Source organism: Diceros bicornis, assembly GCF_020826845.1.
Source record: "Diceros bicornis minor isolate mBicDic1 chromosome 13 unlocalized genomic scaffold, mDicBic1.mat.cur SUPER_13_unloc_1, whole genome shotgun sequence".
Classification (NCBI taxonomy): domain Eukaryota; kingdom Metazoa; phylum Chordata; class Mammalia; order Perissodactyla; family Rhinocerotidae; genus Diceros; species Diceros bicornis.
Genome location: NW_026690866.1, coordinates 16,954,108 through 16,975,210, shown reverse-complemented (window position 1 = coordinate 16,975,210; position 21,103 = coordinate 16,954,108). Strand labels below are relative to the sequence as shown.

Genomic DNA, 21,103 nt, shown 5'->3' with positions numbered 1-21,103 from the left:
ATGGCTGGAATGAGATGATAAAAGACTGATCATGGATGATATGATAATGGACTAGGTAAATAATGAAAACAAAAAAGCCCATCATATTTAAAGTACAATATTCCAGTCTTACCAAACAAAACAGCAAACAATTCATATGTACTAATTACCAAAGTTATCTCTTTACATTGCTAAATGTTCTGTCCAGTAAAATAATGCATGAAATAACATATTACAGAAATAAATAGTGGTCTGGTAGAGAGAGCATGTTTACAAATTATGTTTGTTGTTAGAATGCATCTGGCTATAAATTAAAAAGAAAACAAACTAAATGTGTCTTTTAAAAAATATTTATTATATCCCATAAAAAAGACCAGAGTAATTTACTATGATGATTCTTTGTGCCAGAAAATATAAAAGCACAGTGTTGCATTATAAAGATGGAGAGGGAAATATGTGTCATTCTATTTGTTATTTACATAATGAATGTTGTCATAAATATCACTTTTCAAAAAAAAAAAAGTGAAACAATTAAAAAAAAAAAGGCCAGAAATAAAATGACTCGAGGATTAGAGAATTCAGCAGCTCAAAACTATAATCAAGCACAGATGATATTCTCATATTTTGTTCTATCATCTTGGGTTCCCAGCTTTCTGTTCAGGCTGGGCTCCTTGTGGTCTCAAAGGCTGAGCTGTTTAAAGTATTATACCATAGTAAGAGAACAGAAAGATGAAAAAGAGTGGGCATCTACTCCCCCTGACTTTGTAAGAGTAACTCAAAAACACATCCTCCAAGTGAGGCCAATTATAATTGATTTAGAGCTGTCAGCCTCCCCTCAATCACAGGGCCTCATGCAAGAAGTTGAATGTCAAAGCACAACTGAGCTGCTGGTAGAAAGGGGATAGATGGGTCATGAATAAGCCACCAGTGGAATCTGCTTCAACGTTTACTTACATAATGCAAAAAATATTTTAAATTAGAATGCAAAAATATCTAATCAATTAGTGGGATCTAAAATAATGTAGCAGGCTGGCCCAGTGGTGTAGTGGTTAAAATTCAGCATGCTCCACTTTGGTGGCCCGGGTCCATGGGTTCAAATCCCAGGCATAGACATACACCACATATCAGCCACGCTGTGGTGGCCACTCGCATGCAAAATGGGGAAGACTGGCACAGATGTTAGCTCAAGGTTAATCCTCCTCAATCAAAACATAAATAAATAAATGAATAAATAATTAACCAAATAAATAAAAGATGAAAATAATGTATCAATAATAAGGATTTTCCTACATATCAATAGTAAAGTGTTTGATAATGCAGTATGAAAGTCTCATTTCTCACTCTCAAAAACACAAAAATGTAATGCACAAAGTATATTAGTTAGAATGTGTTCAACTGAAAGTGATAGAGAAACTCATAGTGGCTTTAAATCATGACGTGTGTTATTTATGTTACAAGAATTTCAGAAATAGACAAATGCAAAGGTTTTTTTTTTCTATCAACATTTTGATAATAAAGACTCGGGCTGTATATAACTTTTGCTTCAATATGCTTAGTGTGTGGGATTTTATTTTTACAATTGTCTGTCACTGCACAACATCCACATGGGAAAGAAAGAGGAAGAGTCAGCTATAGCATCCTATTTGATGCACATTTTATTTAGTGCAAGAAAGAGACCATACAATCAGATTGTCATTGATTTATGTCCATGGCGCATAACCCACAAGTGAGGTGGAACACACTCTGGCAAAAATTAGCTTAGATCTGTCACAATTGGCTTAGTTCACTCAAAATTGGTGTTCTAATACCTAGGCATAATGGAGGAAGTGTACTGAGTAGGTAGTTACTGTATGCTATGCGAAGTATAGTTTTAATTTTGGCTAAAAATGTGTTTGAGAAATGCAAAAGAAAATGAATAAATTTAGCGCCATTAAATTTCCCAAATGGAATGTCTGAATATTACAAAAGTCTGTATCCTTGTCTAAATAATTTTTAGCTTTAACGCAATTCAAACCACTTTACCGAAGGAATTTACTTTGAAGGTTAAGAATTTTACTACATTTTTTATGAAACAAAAATCGAGTTAGAAAAATCGAGAAACAAGATTTATATAGAAAAGTGATTCAAAAAGAAAAGCTGTAATTACAGTAATTGCATTGTTCTAATATTATTTGTAGAAATAGGAACGAGAAAAGAATACCCACTTTCAACAACAAGAATGGCTGCTTCATGCTCCGAGGTCAGAGTTGAGTAGTTGTGGCAGAGATCTTATGGCCCACAAAGCCTAAAATATTTGTTCTCTGTCACATTACAGGAAAAGTTTGCCAAATACAAATTCATAGCTCTGGGCAAAGCCCTTGAATGATGGCTGATGGGCATGCCTAATATGTGTTGCTGCTGCCTCATCCTCAGCTGAGATGACGTGTTTCCATGTGTTCTTCTTGCCTCACAGTGCTCCCCAGAGCGATTGAGATCTAGGTGAGCACAGTGGTACAGCACTTGATGTCCCTGATGCCCTGCCTTCCTTTCCCTGCCTTCTTTCCCAGTACCTCACTGGTGTGTTGCAAAGTCCCCACCACCTAAAATATTCGCCCCTAAACCCTCAAGTTTATGGACACTTCCAACTAACACAGGACCCAAACTTGGAACTTTTGGAGGTGGATTATCACTTACTTGAAGCTAAAAGCATTCTGACATAGGACGGGACTGTTTAATGTGAATATTATTAACGTAAGTCTCTGCAACATTGTGTCTCACAACCAAATAAGGTGTGGGCTGTGGGCCTTATAATGCCAATGAGACTTTTGTTTTTTGTCTTGGGAATATGGAAGAGTGGCTGACTGAAACACCAAGACTTTCCTTTCCTTTTCAAATAGAGATCAATGTATAGGACGTCCAGGAAGCCAGTATGCAAACAATGAGAGAAATCGCAGCCTGCTGAAACTTGTGACATTTCTGGCATTTGAAGATTCTTTAGGGAAGACTCTGGCTTGCACCGCTCCTTGTTGCTCTGTTGTCATAACAGTGGTCCCTGGGGTCTTTGTGAAGCACTGAGACACTCCTGTAAGCAAGAATTGGACTCTCAGCTACATCTTACTCTTCTCCCTCACCCTCTGCTTCCTCTGCTCCTTACTCTTCATCGGCTGACCCAACACAGCCACCTACATTATTCAACAAATCACATTTAGAGTTGTTTTTACTGTGGCTGTTTCCACTGTCTTGGCCAAAACTATTACTGTGGTTGTGGCCTTCAAGGTCACTGCACCAGGGAGAAGGATGTGGCAGTGGTTGGTGTCAGGGGCACCTAACTTCATCATTCACATCTGCTCCTTTATCCAGCTGAGTCTCTGTGGCATCTGGCTGGAACCTCTCCTCCCTTCATTTACACAGATGCAAACTCTGAACACCGCCACATCATCATCATGTGCAACAAGGGGTCAGTCACTACCTTCTACTGTGTCCTGGGATACCTGGGCTCCTTGGCCCTGGGCAGCTTCACTGTGGCTTTCCTGGCCCGGAACCTGCTTGACACCTTTAATGAAGCCAAGTTCCTTACGCTCAGCATGCTGGTGTTCTGCAGTGTCTGGGTCACCTTCCTGCCCATCTAACACAGCACCAAGGGCAAGGTCATTGTGGCCGTGGAGGTCTTCTCCATCTTGGCCTCCAGTGTGTGGCTATTAGGCTGCATCTTTGCTCCCAAGTGCTAAGTTAGTTTCCTAGGGCCGGGGAGAAACACATCAAAAGTGTTAAGGAATAAAACACACTCAGGGAGAAAATAATCGAAATGTAAGTTATTTTCATAGGTCACAAGAACTTGCATAAACTTGAAAAATAAACTACTATATTTTTCCAGACCCAATTTCAGTACCAACTAAACTTACCTTACATCTCTACTTAAATTTTTGCTTTATGTTTCTTTTGACTTTGTACAATTTTCCTTGGACATTCAAATGAACAAATACACAAACGTTCATATTAATTTTCCTCTAAAATTATGTGTGAGAGATTGTAAAAATGGCCACACATCAGTCCTTTCTCTCTGTCTGTTTGGTCATAGCATCCCACGTTGACTCTGGGTAGACTTGGCATTGTAACTTGCTTTGGCCAATGGGATATTACCAAATGACATGAGCAAAGGCTTGAAAAACACTTGTTCATTGTTGTTACTTGTCCTTCTCTGGCTGCCCTTGGGAAGCCTGAGGCCATCAATATGTGAATGAGTCTAGACAGACTCCACATCTCCATCACCCTAGTAGCTTCAAGTCAACAATCAGATGTGTAAGTAAAACTGTCCTAGACCATCCAATCCCAGCTGAGCCACCAATAGGTCAAGATCAAAATAACTTCCCAGTTAACCCACAGAATCTTGAGAAAAAATAAACTATTCTTATCTGAAGTCACCAAATTTTAGGGTGATTTGTTACACAGCAGAAGCTAACTGATATATTATGCTACGATTTAAATATGTCCTCTCATTATTTGTATAATTATCACAGATTTCTATTTCTTTATCCAATATCATAGACTAGAATATTCTTCTTTAGATTAAGTCTCTGAAAGAAAATCAGACACCATATCACGTTCCATTTTACTTTTCCTCCTTCCTCTTTTCAACCAGACATCTTTAAGCATATATATTAAGAATATCTTCACTAATTTTAAGATTATGGATATTCTTCTATATTCTCATCCACCACTGTTATACGTGGGGATTTTACTTTTAATTTTAGCTCTATCATCCATTTGGAATGATTTACTTGTGAATAATGTTAGTTTATGGTCCAGTGTTTTATTTTACAAATGGATATCTTTTAGTCTATAAAACAAACACTGCATCATTTTAAAGGTTGATTTGAAGTATATGGAATCTGAATAATGTTTGGAAAACTATCTTTGAAACACTGTTTTCAGTCACAAGTATAGTATATCTCTCCATTTAATCTGAGCTTTTACATGCTTTGTATCTCTTTATAATCTTCCTCATATAACAAATATGTAGTTCCAATTATTTTAACTACTCATCTTAAATAATTCATTGCTCTTAGGAATGGAATAATTACTTACATGTTTAAACTAATTCTTACTCATATAACAGTATTTTTGATGTTTCATATAGGAATCTAGCTTCCTTTCACATTACTGCACTTATTTACCAGTTCTAAACTTTATAAGTTATGTCCCACTAAAATAATAGATTTTCTCTTCTTCTCTAATATTATTTACCTCTTATTCTGTTGATTCTCGTTTTTTCATGACTCGGTTCTCCAATATCACACTGAATCTCAATAGTGTTTGCCAGGAGCATTGTCCTCTTCTTAAGTGTAGCGTAAACATCAGATAAATTCCTTGTCAGGGCAGAGCAGGCATCTAAGAGAGAGAAAGTAAAAATGTGAAGGGGAAACATTTCAAGCTGGAAATCAACATACTTGCTTCTCTTGGCTGTTTGGAGCTGGAGATGTTATGCAATGTGGCCAGCTGAGAATCAGAGGATCTCTCTCTAGTCCCAGGAATTAGTCTTGGTCAAATCTCTCAACCTCTTTAGACCTCATTTTCTTCACCTGTAACATGAAGAGTTGGATGAGTCTTTTTAAGTTCTAAAATCCAGTGACTCCAAGATACCCTTCACCCAGATGCACTTGACAAAGACTAGAGAGAATTTTCACTTGTCTTCTTCTGCAGCAACATTATTATTCATATCACCCCTTAAAGACATATCAAATGTATACTTTCGCATGACACTGATAAAACAGGTTCCATACCAAATCGCTGTTCATTGGGATAACAAATCTATAGTTAATTGTTTAGAGGTAAGTATAGAGATGGGCCCTGCTAGAAACAGCAATCAATGGGCCAAAAAGTCTTGCTTTATGTTACAGCAAGGCTGTGGAAACACTCCCTAATACACCAGAATGCTTAAGTACTTAGAAAGTATGAAATAAATTGGAGCCTTGTATCCATGGTTACGAGCTAATAAGGATATGATTTTTAAAATTTTGTTAATGATGCCATTTGCCTGCTATGGGGCTGTTCTCTGGTGAGTAAAGAGCAGATGTATTCAAGGCCACTTTCATGTCTTTAATAAATATTTACTCAGCGCCTGCCACTTGCTGCAAGATAGCAGTGATCTACCCTAAGAGCATTTATATTCTAGTAGGGTGTCACAGACCATAAACAAAAAGAGAATTTTGAGGTGATCAATAAAGTTACATATACGTCAGACTTTTTTCATTCTGGACTATTCCCCTTTTTTTACTGTTTCCCAGAACTCTAAGCATGGACTTGAACACCCAGAAATCATGGGTCTCAAGTTTCTTCTCACAACACCCCTGTTTCAAAGACATAGTGTTGATCATCTGAGAGTATGTCTCCTTAAGACTAAGTTCCTAGGAATCAGCATTATTTCATTACTTTCTTGAGAGGACGGATGATATTATGAAGGGAAAACAAAATATCATATGGTATTTATACACGAAATGATGTTTCCACTCTAATTGTTTTATATAATGTGGTGTGGTTTGGGGCAAGTCAGTTACTCCTTCTGAAACAGTGGTAATAATACCCAGAAAAGCATTCTATAGAGATTAAATGAAACAAAGTATGAGAAACTGCTTTGTAAATTGCAAAGCAATCTATTTCATCTTATTTATTGCAATAACATTTTCATTTATCCAATCCTTTTTGACTCTACACAGCCTGCCTAGACTGAGTTTTATCATTTATTCAACAATAATAATGGATCAAATTGGTTGAGTATTAGAAATTTCATATGGTTCAACTTAATTAATAGGCCATCAAAATATTTAATTTAGTTATAATTACAGTTAAATTTTTCATGTTGCCTTACAATGTGCCAGGCACATTCTAGGCATCTGACATGTATTCACTCATTTAATGCTCACAACAATGCCATCGAGACAATACGATTAACCCCTATGGTATGGATGAGGAATATTAGAGGTTATATAATTGTCCAAGTTCACACAGCTGGTACCCAGGCAGTCTACCTCCAAAATCTCTTTTAGGGTTTCCACTAGCGGTCGTGGAGCTTACATTGTAAAAGGATCACCCTGGTTCCTGGTTGGCGAATGGACCAGAGGGGACTAAGCAAGAAAGCACATGGCTACTGAAATGATCCAGGCAAGCAATTCTGAATACAGGATTTCCTTCCTTTTTAAGGCTGAATAATATTCCATTGTATAGATGCCTCAGACTTTTTTCATCTTTTCACCCACAGATGCACAATTAGGTAGTTTCCATCTCTTGGCTATTGTGAATAATGTTGCAGTGCATTTTGTCAAACGATTTCCTGGCACTTAGTGAGTTTGAAAAAATTTTTCTTATACACATTAGTTACTGTAATGAACTACCTTTCTAAATGTCTAAAGTTTAAATATTTGTCATTCTACAGAAATGCCTTGCCTAATCATGATTTGTGTTGTTATCAGTTCATGAATGATCTAAGATTTTTGTACAAAAATTTGTTATAATGGCTTTTTTTTCATGTATTCAGGAACCTGGCATAATATGCGTATTCCCTGATTCTTGATTTTTAGTTGAGTTTTCTAGTAAGCCTTTAAGATAGGAAGTATCTTCCTAGATGTGAGGCAGAGTGCAGAAAAATAATAAAGTGATTGTTATATTTAATTATATCAAAAGGATATAAAACTGTCTCTTTGCTAAATTGTTTTTACACACCCTTTGCTTATTTGTAAGAATGGCACATATCGTTTTATTAATGAAAAGAGAATTCAATAAACAATTTTAACATAAAACCATATCTATTGAGAACTTATATGAAAATTTTAGCAATATGCTGTCACCAATTTCCTCATTTGCAAAAAGGAGATAGATAATACCATCTTCCTTATGGGTTGCTATGAAAATACTCAAGAGTAATGTACGTAAAATACTTATCACCACGTCGGTGGGAAAGCGATGCCCCATTCATTTTTCCACCGGGATGATGACAGCTTTTTTTACGCTTGAAGTCTGTAGTTTTCAAAATATGTTCTACTGTTGTAAAGTGAATCCTTTTTACAAACTCTTTGTAGAGTTAGATGATCCCTTTGGAATATAAATTCAGGCTCCCGTGTGTGTGTGTCTATACGCACATCTCTCAAATAATACTTCAAGCCTTATAATGAAAAGCTACCTTCCCCAATCTTGACTCTGGTTCCAAAAACAACTTCAATTTTCTGGTTGAAAATCTATCTTTCTAAATTAGCTACTCATACAGCATTTTCATTTTTCAGCTTTAGACTATTTATACTTTCTTTCTTCTCTGAAACAATCAGCATGAAGAGTTCTTTCATATGTGAAAAATATAACTCCCCTTGCTCAATATAACTATTTAATGAATTAGGATAAATCAAAATTCAATGTCTACTGTTTCATGACATAAATGTTTACCATTTTATAGCATATGAATCTTATCCAGAGATGTGCTACGTCAGATATTATGAATACATTTTCTGTCTCACTTTTCCTTTGACCTTTTATATGGGAAAATTCTCTTGTTTCTTTGTTGTCTTCCTCTGGATTCATCAGCGGTTCATCTCCTTCCACCGAAAATTTAAATCTCTTTCCAGTAACTTCTGACGCATGAGACAATTCATGGGCTTCAGGTTTTGCTTGGGGACATCCCTCTTGGGCTTGAACATATACACAGGCTCACATATGCACAGTATGTCTGGAACGATAGAGGAGAAAAGGATGTTTATCTCTGTGCAAAAGGACTGGGAGACAGTGGTAGAGTGAGAATATTTTACTGACTTTGCACCACTCTTTGAAGTTTTCCTATATGTGTATCTAGGACGTAGTGGCCTCTCTGCCCCCCGTTTTTAAAATTAAAATAGTGTTATATCCTGATCTCCTGGCTTGGTACAGCAAGGTGTAGAGAAATGTGAATATATGATCCAATATTTTAACGAAATTAAGTAAAGCAAACTGGCACAAAAAATTTATAATTTTAAATATGGGCACATCATTCTATGAGTTTGTGTAAAAGTGGGGAAAGGAATGAAGAAAAGCTGTTCAACATCCAGCTACCTGTACAGTCTAGGGGGTCCAAGGAAAGCCCCGCCTCCAGCCCTGCCCCTGGAGCTCATTTCCTCCCCCTTTGACATCCACCTGACTTATTCCAGACCCACCCCCGCCTCTTCCCGCCCCTGGAACTGGTCTCCGCCCACAACCTTCGGATCTGGCTCTGCCCACAGCCCGGTCCCCGCCCACACCCTTGTCCCCACCCACAGCCCCGCCCCTAGACCTGGTCCTGTCCCTGTTGCTGACCCAGCCCACTGCCCACCCTAGCACTCACTCTAGAAACTAGACACCTCCCTTAAGGTTGGGGTGCGCGGCCCCGCCCCGCCCCGCACGCCGCCTCGACCCGGAGCCCCCAAACGTCCGTCCTCCCCGAACGCCCGCCCGAGACCGGAAGCGGAAGCACGGGCGGAGCCGTGGATGGAGCCTGGGGCTTCGCGGTGTGTTCCGTCTTCTAGGCGCGGATGGGATTCTCGTGGACGTTTGCCCTCAGGGGCGGGCCCCGGTGAGCGCTGGGCGGTCCTGGCTCGGGTAGGGGTCCAGGGAGGCGCCTGGGGCGCGGGCAGCCCCGTCAGTGCCCGGCGTCTCTCTGTCTCCCCGCAGGTCAGTTTCCCCTGGGCTGTTCGCTCAGGGCCCCCGAGGCTGCTGTTCCTCCTGGCTCCGGGCGCCAACGTCCCCTCCTCAGAGTCCCCATCACCGTTCTCCATGTGATTTTGTCCCCAGGGGGCTTATCCGCGTCTGCAGGCGGTGTTTGGGTTGTTACAAATGGGGGCGCTCCTGGCATCTAGAGGGGGAGGCAGGAATGCTGCTCAGCGTCCTCCAGGGCCCAGGACAGCCCGACACAGAATTGCCAGGCCCCAGATGTCAGTGGTGCAGAAGTTGGGGAACCTGCTTCAGGGCCTGAAAAACTCCCGAGCCCTGAATGAAGGGTGGAAATTGCTGACAATTCAGCGAGTCACTTACAAGGTCCCTAAATGACAAGCTTGTTTAAAGGGTCCAGAGTCACCAAAATGTCTCTGTCCAGCCAAGTGAGTTTAGTGACTCAAGTGCACACAGTACGAAGCTGCTTTCTCCCATCTCGGGGAGCAGGTGGCTGGATAGGAATCGGGAAAATCCAGTCACAGCCAACAGTTACAGTTAAATCAGTAAATACAAAAAAAGAAGAGTGAATGGGGTGGCCTTTCCATCCAACACCCTATAAAATGCCTCAAAAGATTGTTTGCGCATTTTTCCCCCCTCAGACATGAAAAGCATCTGTGGAGCTCAAGTTTGAGGTGAAACCAGGCTCAGGGGCCACCTGTTCTCGCTGATCCATGGATTTCTGTGTGACCAGGTGAGTACCCTGTGGACCTGGTACCAAGAGGTTCCGGCAGCCTCCGCTGTGCAGAAGACCTGCCAGTGGGGTATCCTGGTCTCAGGTTGTCACCACATGGACTCACTGAGAGTGAGGGTATCTTGAGAAAAATTATTGATGTTTTATGGATTATATTCAAGTGAAGGATGGTAAACTGTGCGTGGTTCTGTGTGGTAAATATTTCAGTAAGTACAGTTATATGCAAATAAGAACATATGAAACAAACGTAAATAACTGCAAATGTGGATTATAGTAGAAAATATAGATTTACTTGCATTGCATAATACTCAAAAGTCAGGATTTATACATATTATAAATACAAAAATGTTTTGCGTGTGTATGTAGTATTAGAAGACATCCCATGAAATACTAGCAGGGATACTCAGCAACATTCCTTAGAACCATTCAATTTGACTTCTAAAATCCTGTAAATCCTCCACAAAAATTTGAAATAGAGGAGCATTCAGGGAAAAAGATGATTTGAACTTCTTTGTATTAATAAAATATTTAAAATTTAATTTGCCAGTAGCCAGATTCATTTTGAGCATTTTTTTTTCTTTATGACATTTCAAATCATTTGGAGGAATACTAAGCAACACTGTAGATTGAAGGGAAGGGCACTAGTCTCCAAAAAGACTGTCCTCACCACCTTGCCTTCTAAAGGGAATTAACTTTGATTCTTGAAACTTTTCTAAAATAATGGTCTGGTGATTCACGTTGCAGAGAATCTTGTTAAGTAATTTTGTATTTAGTTGTTGGCTTCTACTAATTTTCTGTGTGTGTGCCTTTTTCATTCTAGCTTTCTTGTGACGTTCTTGAGGGGAATTTGTGCTTGTCATGCAATAGATAGTCTCTGAGTGTATAATTTATGGTGACCAACCATCCTCGTTTATTCAGGACAGAGGGGTTTTCCAGGACACAGGATGTTTAGTGTTCAAACCAGGGCAGTGCTAGACAAACCGGGATGGTTCCTCATCTCATGAGCCAGGCCCTGGGCCACATGCATGGGGACCTTGTGAACCAGAGAGACCTTGTACCACCTTCATGGAATTTATATTGTATTTGGGAATTTGGATTTTGAAATGTTAATGATGAGAGTGATGTGTTGGAGTTTGGCACAAGGGGACTCAACCTGAGGGGGCAGGGAAGCCCTCTTGAGAAGGACTGATATTTAGCTTGAGAGCTAGAGTTGGGACTGGATTTAGCTAGTTGGAGGGTTAGACTGGAGTGAGGGTGTGGGAGTGTGTTCAAGAAAGTGTTTCAGGCAGAGGGACCCGCAGGAGGACACCCCTGAACCAGAGAGCCTGGTGTGTCCATGAACTGAGAAGAGGGATGGCTGAGCCAAGTCAACACAGGGGGAGAGGTGTGAGCCAGACCAGCGAGGGGGACAGGCTGGACAAGGTCAGGAGTGACTTGGGGCTCTGTTCTAAGACCAGTGGGCAGACTCTGGAGAGATGTGAGTAGAAGGATTATGTAATTAGTGTTTGGTCTAAACACGGGGGTTAAAATGGACTTCATGGTTAAGAATGAAGACTTAATAGGCAAGATGGGAGGTGCTGGGAATAAGATTAGGAATAAGATGATTGTTCCCTACGCCTGGCTGATGGCTGTGGAGCAAGAAATAAGTAGAAAGAAAAGACCTTGGAATGTAGAACCGAGAGAACGTAACGGTACTTTCTTGCCTGCATGTATCAGATGGCACAGGGCACTGACTGTGCTCCTCGCTGCTGTCTGTGCAGACCTGCAGGTGCCCCCTCGCACAGGTCTGTGTGTTCACCCCTCTTTGCCACTCACATGCCCCCCCCACATCGTAAATGAAGTCAGGCCTTACTTGTGAGGGGGTTGTCTCACACGGGAGACACCTAGGAGAGCCCCTGCAAGCATCAGAGCAGCCCCTTTAGCATCTCCTTCAGCCTCCTCCCTTGCCCTCTCTCGCCTTCCACACCCAGAAGGACCTCTGCTCAATAGTCCACATCCCCATCTTCTTATTCCCCCAGGCTTGAGAAGGGTGGGGCAGCCACTGGGGTGGACATCATTTGCACCTTCCACTCTGACCCGCGCAGGTCCAGGGCTGGACAGAGAGTGACTCTACTGGGAGTTGAGCCATGAGACCCAGGGCGTCTGCCACCTGGGCTCCTTCAACCTGGATGGGGACAGCCTCTATGTCAGTGGTGAGGGGCTGTACTACAGCCATGCTGTCTCTCCCAGTCGGAGTTCTGTGTTACCTCCTTTGCTCTAAAGTGAGCTATGATCCATCTCTCTATCCACCTGGTCTGGGTTCAGACTTCTCATCACTGTGTGATCACTGGGTCCAGCCACCTTCCATCTCGTTGCCGCCCCCCTGAACAACTCACCCCTCTTCCCCTCTGTTTTCCCCTCTGCTTTTCCCACAAAGGTCCCTACATCCTCCCTCTCCTTAATCCTTTATGTTCACCCCAACTCTTGCTCAGCTCGTCTTGCCTTCTCTCCACAGGTTTCACCTATGGAGCCGTGGCCCCGACAACCAACAGTGAGTATTCCTGGCCCTGATCTCCTGGGTCCAGTCCGCCTTTGTGGATGGGGAGCACATGTTCTCCTACACCTGCTGTCCTTGGTGAGGGAAGGACCTGGAAGGGCACTAATTCATCCCTTCTCTCCCTCCCGGGTTCTGGTGGAGAGTCCCAGCCCAGGGTGAGAAAGCCTTAGACAGAGACATGTTCTCCACACATTCTGACCCACGTGGTTTACACTTTAATTCTGCTAAAGCGCCGTCCTTGGTCCTCCTTTTCCAGGTATCCCATCCGTCTGTCCAGTTTTCTGCCTGTCCATCTGTCTCTCCTCCGAGTTCAGTCTCTCTTGTTCACCTATCTCTCTCTCTTGGGCACCTCTCATCCACAGGCATGCTCATCCCTCTACTCACACAGTCACCCGTCCCCTCACTCTCATTTATGCTTCATCTGTGAATGGTGGTAATGGGACAGCCACTGCTGGAGCCCGGGTTAACTTGAGGGCTCCTCCCACTCTACCCCTCCCTGAAGAGAGCCCTGGCCACAGCTCCTGAGCCAACCACCACGTCCCTCCATACTTGATCATCACCTGTGCTACCAGAAGCCACCACAGGTATCGGGGGCCCCTTTTGCTTCCCAAGAGAAGTTCTCCGGCCCCAATCCCCCACCAGCCAGTTGTGATCCAGGAGCTGGGAAGCCAGGGTGTGAAATTCTGGTTTTAGGGCAATCATGCTGATCACAAAGATTCTACCAACGATTCAGTCTAAGGCTAGCCCTCAGAGAGCCCCTAGTCTTGTGAAATTAACACACCATTATAATACAATGTGGGATGTTTCGGGGAGAGACACCTGGCATAATTTGGAGGGGAAGAGCTTGCTAGAGAAAGTTTCACCAGAATGAAGTCTTTAAGAATGAATAGGAGGGACCATGGCAAATAAAGGATGAAAGGTTTTCCTGGCACAGTGGATTCCATGAGCAAAGGCTCCGGCCAGAAACAACATGCTGTAAGGGGAGAATTGAAACCAATTTGGTTTGCGTGAAGCATGAAGTTTAAACCGCAGTAGATGGATAAAATGATACTGAACGGTCAGCAGGAGCCAGATTGAGTAGAGCCTTGAGTGCCAGGTCAAGAAGGTTGAACTAAACACTGAAGGCCATAGGGAGCCATGGGTGGTACTAGAGCAGTGGTGGCCCTAGTGAGGTATTCATTTCAGAAAGATTCTTCTAGTAGTCCATGTAGAACATCCTTTAGACAGAGCATCCAGTGAGCCTGCTGGGGTGTTGGTCTGGGTGAAAGAAGTCAAGACCTGAGCTGAGACAGGGATGGAGTATATGTGACGACCAGTGTGCAAGGTGAATGCGTATTACTGGGAGGGAAGAGGAGCTGAGCTGATATGCTGGTTCTGACTTGCGTGACGACATGGGTGGATGGTGGTGCCACTATGAGAGAAGACGACAGATTATAATGAGTGCAGGACTCTGGTCTGGTCTCAGGCCAGCTCTCAGAGATGGCCATTGCTCTCCCTCTTGTCTTGCAGCTTTGGGGCACAACCTGAAGACCCTCACAGTCACCTTCCCCATCTCCACACTCTGGTATTCATCAGACAGGAGCAATGGCTCAGCCATGTTCAACTCCATTGAGAGGGTCCTGCAGAGCCTGGTGGATTAAATCCCACCGAGCCCCTCCTCTAACTCCTGTCCCTCCTGCTCATCCTCCTCCTCCTTCCTCCCCAGCTGGATCATTGTTCAAGAGGAGCAGCCTGGGTCCCTTCTACTCGAGTTGCAGACTGGTCTCCTTCAGGTGAGACCCTCCCCTGAGCATTTGCCCCTAATGACCACTTTTGTGACTACCCCTCTTTGTCTCCCCACTGTCCTCCCATTTCCTCCTTCCAGTTCTGGCACCCACTCCCAGAGGTTTCAGGACCTCTCTCCAGAGTCCCCACATCCCTCTCTCCCCAGGTCTGAGAAGGATGGGGCAGCCACCAGTGTGACGCCATCTGCACCCACCACCCTGATCCCGTGGGCCACCATCCCTCTGTGCTGGGAGCGGAGAGTCTCCACATTTCAGCTCTTCCTCTCCGTGGCTCCTGGCTCTGCAGCTCAGAGTTTATCCATCCAGAGAGAGCACCAGCTACATTTCCGCATCATCGTCGGGAACCTCAGCAACCTGGAGCCCACATGCTCAGAGTACACCACCCTGCCGAGAGACACCCAGGACCAGGTGGGGTCTCCCTCTCCCTTCTCCCCTTGCCCTGAGGGCAGCGTCATTCCTCTGCCTGACTTACATCTGTTACGTGATTGTTTCACCCCTTCACTTTCCCTGCATGTGTGGCTTCTCTCAGTGTCCAGAGGTGATGTCCTAGCTGCCTTGTCCATTTCTCACATGGGTAAACTGAAGCTCAGAAAGGGGAGTATTGTGCCTAGCGTCACACAGTGAGTTAGGGGCAGAGCCAGGATTTGAAGACAGGTCTCCCTTGCCCCAAGGTCTGTGATATTTCACTGGCTCCAGTGGCACCCTGCATCGCCAGGAGACCTCCATCTCACCCACTCTCCCTCGTGTTTGTTCTAGGTCACCAAGCTCTACAAGGGCAGCCAGATGTGAGACATATTCCACTCATGCCTGGTCACCGACTTGATGTAGGTTGAGGAGATTGGAAACATTGGCTGAGATGGTGGCTGATGACTCTGAGCTCAAGTGACATATCCTTGATCTTGATGTCACTGACATGGTGCCCATTCTGCCCCACATCCCTGTCAGCTAATCCTACCATCTCCTTCCATAAGTTTTTGGGGAATGAGAAAAGCATTTTCATTTGGGGCCACCAACCTCCAGCCTCCTCCTCCTCCTCCTCTTCTGGAGACTTTCAACAAATATCAGCAGTCTAACTGTGTTCTCCAGTAGTGGAGCCACTAAGCACATGGGGCAATTTAAATTTTTTATACACCTATTGAGATACGGTTCACATATTGTGTGTGGGGAGGAGTGTATTTTTTAGGTTTTTCTATATAAAATATCTTCTCCTCTGCAAAACATATAGTTTGACCTCTTCCCTTCCAATCTGGGTTTCTTTTATTCCTTTTTCTTGCCTAATTGCCCTCTTTATAACCTCTAGTACCTGTGATTAACATATGAGATAAGGGAAGACATCATTTTCTTGTCCCTGGTCTTAGGGGGAAATTTTCAGTCTTTCACCATTGAATATGGTGTTAGCCGTGGGTTTTTCATCGATGCTGTTTATAGGTTGAGAAAGTTATCTTCTATTCCTAATTTGTTGAGTGTTTACTTTTTTTGACATGAAGGGTGTTGTATTTTGTCAAATTATTTTCTGTATATGTGGTTGAGATTGCGTGTTATTGGCCCTTATTCTATTAATATAGTGTATTACATAATCAAGTTTTCAGATATTAAGCCAACCCTTCAACTAGAGGTGAGAGATTAAGATGTTCTCAAGTCTTTCCCGGGCATGCCACAGCCCTGAGCCCATGTGGCCTTCTAGACGCCGGCAAATACACTGCAGCTTTTCAAAGGCCCCTGTGGACATCTCATTCTCCCAATTTTTCTTCTAAGATTTGGCTGACATCTTGCCTGCCTCAGCTGGTATCACTCCCTCAGGCAACTACAATAGAAAACAATTAGCCTTGATTGTTTTTAGGAAGTGCCCTGGGGACGGACTTTCCTCCCTGGGCAAGCTCTGAGTCAAGTGACTACAAGCCCTGACCATGGGGCTTTTTCAGGGAGCTTCCAGGCAGGTCAGCTAGTGAGAGTTCGGCGGGGATGGGTCTTTTGAGAGCTCCAAACCCATTATGGCTGCTGGGCTGCTGGATGTCTCAGCCACTATAGTTCTGAGAATGACGGTTTTCAAAGTTTTGGAGGATATTGTGAGAGCAGGATGGGATAGTGCAATTTATAGTGCCACAAAGCTGGCTCCCTTTATCAAGATTCCACCATGTTTCTTCACTAAACTCTCCTCAGATATTTATAAGGTGTTGATTAATTTCTAGACTTCTGAAAAGTTGATTTTGACAATTTTTACAGTGTTTTCATTGTTTTTATGCATTTGCGGAAGTCCTTACTCCAAAGTTTCAAAAATGTTCTCCCTGTGGTTATTTATTTATAAATTAATTAATTCAAATGAAATTATGTGAGAAATTGAGTTCCTCACTCACACACACTAGCCACATTTTAAGTGCTTGATAACAACATGGGGCTAATAATGAGTGTATATGGTATTGCAGACAAATGTTTACATTATTGCAGAAAGTTCTCTTGGACAGGACCCTGAAGCAGGGAATCTAGAATCAGGGTAGAATTCCAGACACCATTGTTCATCCCTTGTGCCCTTCCAGGTCTGTCCCCCACAGTAACCACACTGGAGCAGACTCCCTGTGTACCTTACCACCTTGGCACAGAGACTGGACAGAGTTGCCATCTATGAGGAATTCCTGTGGCTGACCCAGAATGGACCCAGCTGCAGAACTTGACAGTGGACAGGAAGAGTGTTCTTGGGGATGATACGGCTCCCTGGTCATTGGGAAAGAAAGTGAGGCCTTTCCGGGGACTCTGGATGCCTGGGGCTTAGAGAGCATTGAACTTTCTCAGGTTGGCAGGAGGTGGCGTAGTCCCCCAGTCTTTACTCACCATTGAGAGAGACAAAAGGAAACCAGTGTAATATAGAAGGCCCTCACTTTCTCCTAGACAGCTCTGTGACCTAAAGTTAGTCACCTCCCCTCTCTGGACTTTTGTTTCCTTATCTCTGCACTGACGCAACTGGACCAGATGGTCAGTGAGGGCCTCCAGCTGTGTGTGAAGCAGACTCATAGGTTTGGGGGTGGATGGAGTTTCTGATCCACAGGCTATAGTTTGCCAAGTCCCGCTCCAGATGATCACCAATGCGTTAGAACTTTCTGCAGTGGTGGAATGTTCTATATCTGTGCTCTCCAGTGCATAGCCGCATGTGGCTGTTGAGTACTCAAAGGATGGTATTGTGACTGGTCTTTATTTTTACTGATTTTTAATGTTACTGAGGTACTAGAATTTCTATTTTATTTACCTCAAATTAATTTTAATTCAAAAGATACTTCTAGCTGCTCCATATCAGACAGCACACCTCTAAGAGGTTGTCTGGGTAGAGGTACAAGTAGAGGGACCTGCACCCCTCTCCCCATGCCCACTGGGTGCTGTGTGTCCTCCCCTCCTGGAGTTTATCTTGTAGCTGGGAATAACAAGAATAGAGAATTGAAACTTATCGATTATTTGATGTGAACAAACTCATACTTGCAGGCGGAAATCAGGGAAGTCTTCCTGCAGGAAATTACATTGTAGGTTAATTCTAGAAAATGAATATTAAGCAAATAGATAAAGGAGAAGGGGATGATGTGTTTCTAGGCACGGAAGAACACTTTTGAGTTGGATTTTACAAATTTAGAGAGATCCCATAGGCTTGCCAACTGTGATGACCCATTCTGCCCCCAGCTGTAATAAGAAAGTCCAGCCCAAATTCAGTTCTCTGTGCCCAGAAGTATGAATTTGGTTTAATTTATTACACTTTTGTTCTGTGATAATGGTCTTGTATTTTGTAGCAAAGTATGCTCACATTTTAGAGATGGAAACTAAAATGGTGTGAAACATGATGATGTCTACTTGACTTTAATATTTCATTGAAAACATGGGATGAATCAAGGGTGGCAAGTGTTAATAATTTATACATTGATGCAATATTGTTTTAATTAGATGGAATATACATTGTTAAATCTAGATGATGGATGTTTATGAGACAGTTCCCTTTATTTTTCTGTGTCTAAAAAGTTTTATTAAAAAGAGTGAAACACACCCACATGCATTCTCTATTTCATTCACTTCCAGAGTATTCTCCCAACAGAGATGATGCCTTGACTCAGAAGCCTGGTAAACCTGCAGGAAGCCCCAGCCCATGGTAGGGGGCGAGTATCTTGATGCTGTGCCTCATCGAAGAGAACCATGCACACAGGGTCTTGGATGATGAGGAAAGTTGGCCAACCCTTGTCAAGGACGGTTGAGGCACAGTGGGGTCACCAGGAGCCCTGGGGCAATGACAGGATGTGGCTCACCCCACCACATGTCTCCACAGATCTCCCCTTCTGGGCCCTCATCCTCATCTGCTTGGCGGGACTCCTGGTGCTCATCACAGGCCTGATCTGCTGTGTCTTGGTAAGACATGACGTGTTCCTTGTCTTCTTACAATTGGGTTGTAAGAGCTCTTTATATATTATAAATACATGTCCTTTTCAAGGGATATGTTTTGCAGATGTTTTTTCCCAGTCTGTGCGTGGCTTGACTTCTCCTCCTCCACATGAGTCATTGGGGAAATGTAAGTGACAGTCATCATGAGATTCCACCACACTTAAGAGTGGCTAAAATTAAAATGACTGACTATAGCAAGTGTTGTTGAAGATGTCAAGTCACTGAAACTCTCATTGAGTGCTGGTGAAAAATAGCTTGGATGCGTCTTTAATATTTACATATGTCTACCCAGCCATTCCTCTCCTAGGAATCCATCTAAGGGAAATAAACACATATGTCTATACACAGACTTGTACACACATGTTGATAACAACCTATTTATAGTAGATAAAAATGGAAAACAACCCAAATGTCCATCTACTGGTGAACGGATACACAAAGTGTGATATATCCCCACAGTGGGATAATATTCACCCATAAAGAGGAATGAATTATTTTTTTCTTTTTCAATTATTCTATTGAAATTATAAAGGGTTTTAACATGGTGTAATTTCGGGTGTTCATTATTATTTGTGAATTTCCTTATAGACTGCATCGTGCTTACCATCGGTAGTCTAACTTTTATCCATCACCATGCATATGTGCCCCTTTAACTCTTTCACTCAACACCCAGCCCCATTCCCCTCTGGTAACCACTAATCTCTTCTCTTTATCCCTGGATATGTTTATCTTCTACATATGAGTGAAATAATGCTATTTGTCTTTGTCTGGCTTATTTCGTTTATCATCATACCCTCAAGGTCCATCCAGGTTGCTGCAAACAGGACGATCTTGTCTTTTTTTTCGGGCTGAGTAGTATTCCATTGTATATAATACATACCACATCTTCTTTATCTGTTCATCTGTAGCAGGGTACTTGGATTGCTTCCATGTCTTGGTTATTGTGAATAATGCCGCAGTGAACACAGGGGTGCATAAATCTCTTTGAATTGTTGGTTTCAGTGTCTTTGGATAAATACCCGGTAGTGGGATAGCTGGAAGGTATGGTATTTCTATTTTAAATTTTTTGAGAAATCTCCATACTGTTTTCCCTGGTGGCTGCACTAGTTTGCATTCCCACCAGCAGTGTATGAGGGTGACCTTTTCTCCTTGTCCTTTCCAACATTTGTTATTTTTTGTCTTGGGAGTTATAGCCATTCTGACAGGTGTAAGGTGATCTCTCATTGTAGTTTTGATTTGAATATCCCTAATAGTTAGTGATGTTATACATCTTTTCATGTGCCTGTTGGGCTTCTGTATATCTTCTTTGGAAAAATGTCTGTTCATAGCCTCTGCCGATTTTTAGATTGGATTATCAGTTTATTTGTGGTTGGGTTGTATGAGTTGTTTATATATTTTTGAGATTAACACCTTGTCAGATATATGATTTGCAAATATTTTCTCCCAGTTGGTGGATTGTCTTTTCGTTTTTTGTTTTTGTTTTTTTTGTGAGGAAGATCAGTCCTGAGCTAACATCTGTACTAATCCTTCTGTTTTTTTCTGAGGAAGACCGGCTCTGAGCTAACATCTATTGCCAATCCTCCTCCTTTTGTTTTTTCCCCAAGTCCCGGTTGATAGTTGTATGTCATAGTTGTACATCCTTCTAATTGCTGTATGGGGGACATGGCTTCAGCATGACCGGACAAGCGTTGCGTCTGTGAGAGTCCAGGATCCGAACATGGGCCGCCAGTAGAGGTTCGCGTGCACTTAACCACTAAGTCACGGGGCTGGCCCTGTCTTTTCATTTTGTTCATCGTTTCCTTTGCCTTGCAGAAGCCTTTTAGTCTCATGTAGTCCCATTTGTATATTTTTTCTTTTCTTTCCCTTGCCTGAGTAGACATGGTATTGGAAAAGATGCTGCTAAGACTAATGTCAAAGACTGCACTGCGTATATTTTCTTCTAGAAGTTTTATGGTTTCAAATGTTAGAGTCAAGTCTTTTATCCATTTCGAGTTAATTTTTGTGTATGGTGGAAGATAATGATCT

The 21,103-nt window shown here is 42.6% G+C and overlaps 1 long non-coding RNA gene across 1 annotated transcript; it reads left to right on the top strand.

The window, feature by feature from the left end:
* Positions 1-10,313: 10,313 nt before the first annotated feature.
* Positions 10,314-14,653, top strand: LOC131401683 (uncharacterized). The gene is made up of 4 exons (XR_009217836.1): positions 10,314-10,351; positions 12,846-12,881; positions 14,397-14,518; positions 14,593-14,653. It is a non-coding gene; the product is annotated as an uncharacterized LOC131401683 (long non-coding RNA).
* The last annotated feature ends 6,450 nt before the right edge of the window (positions 14,654-21,103 follow it).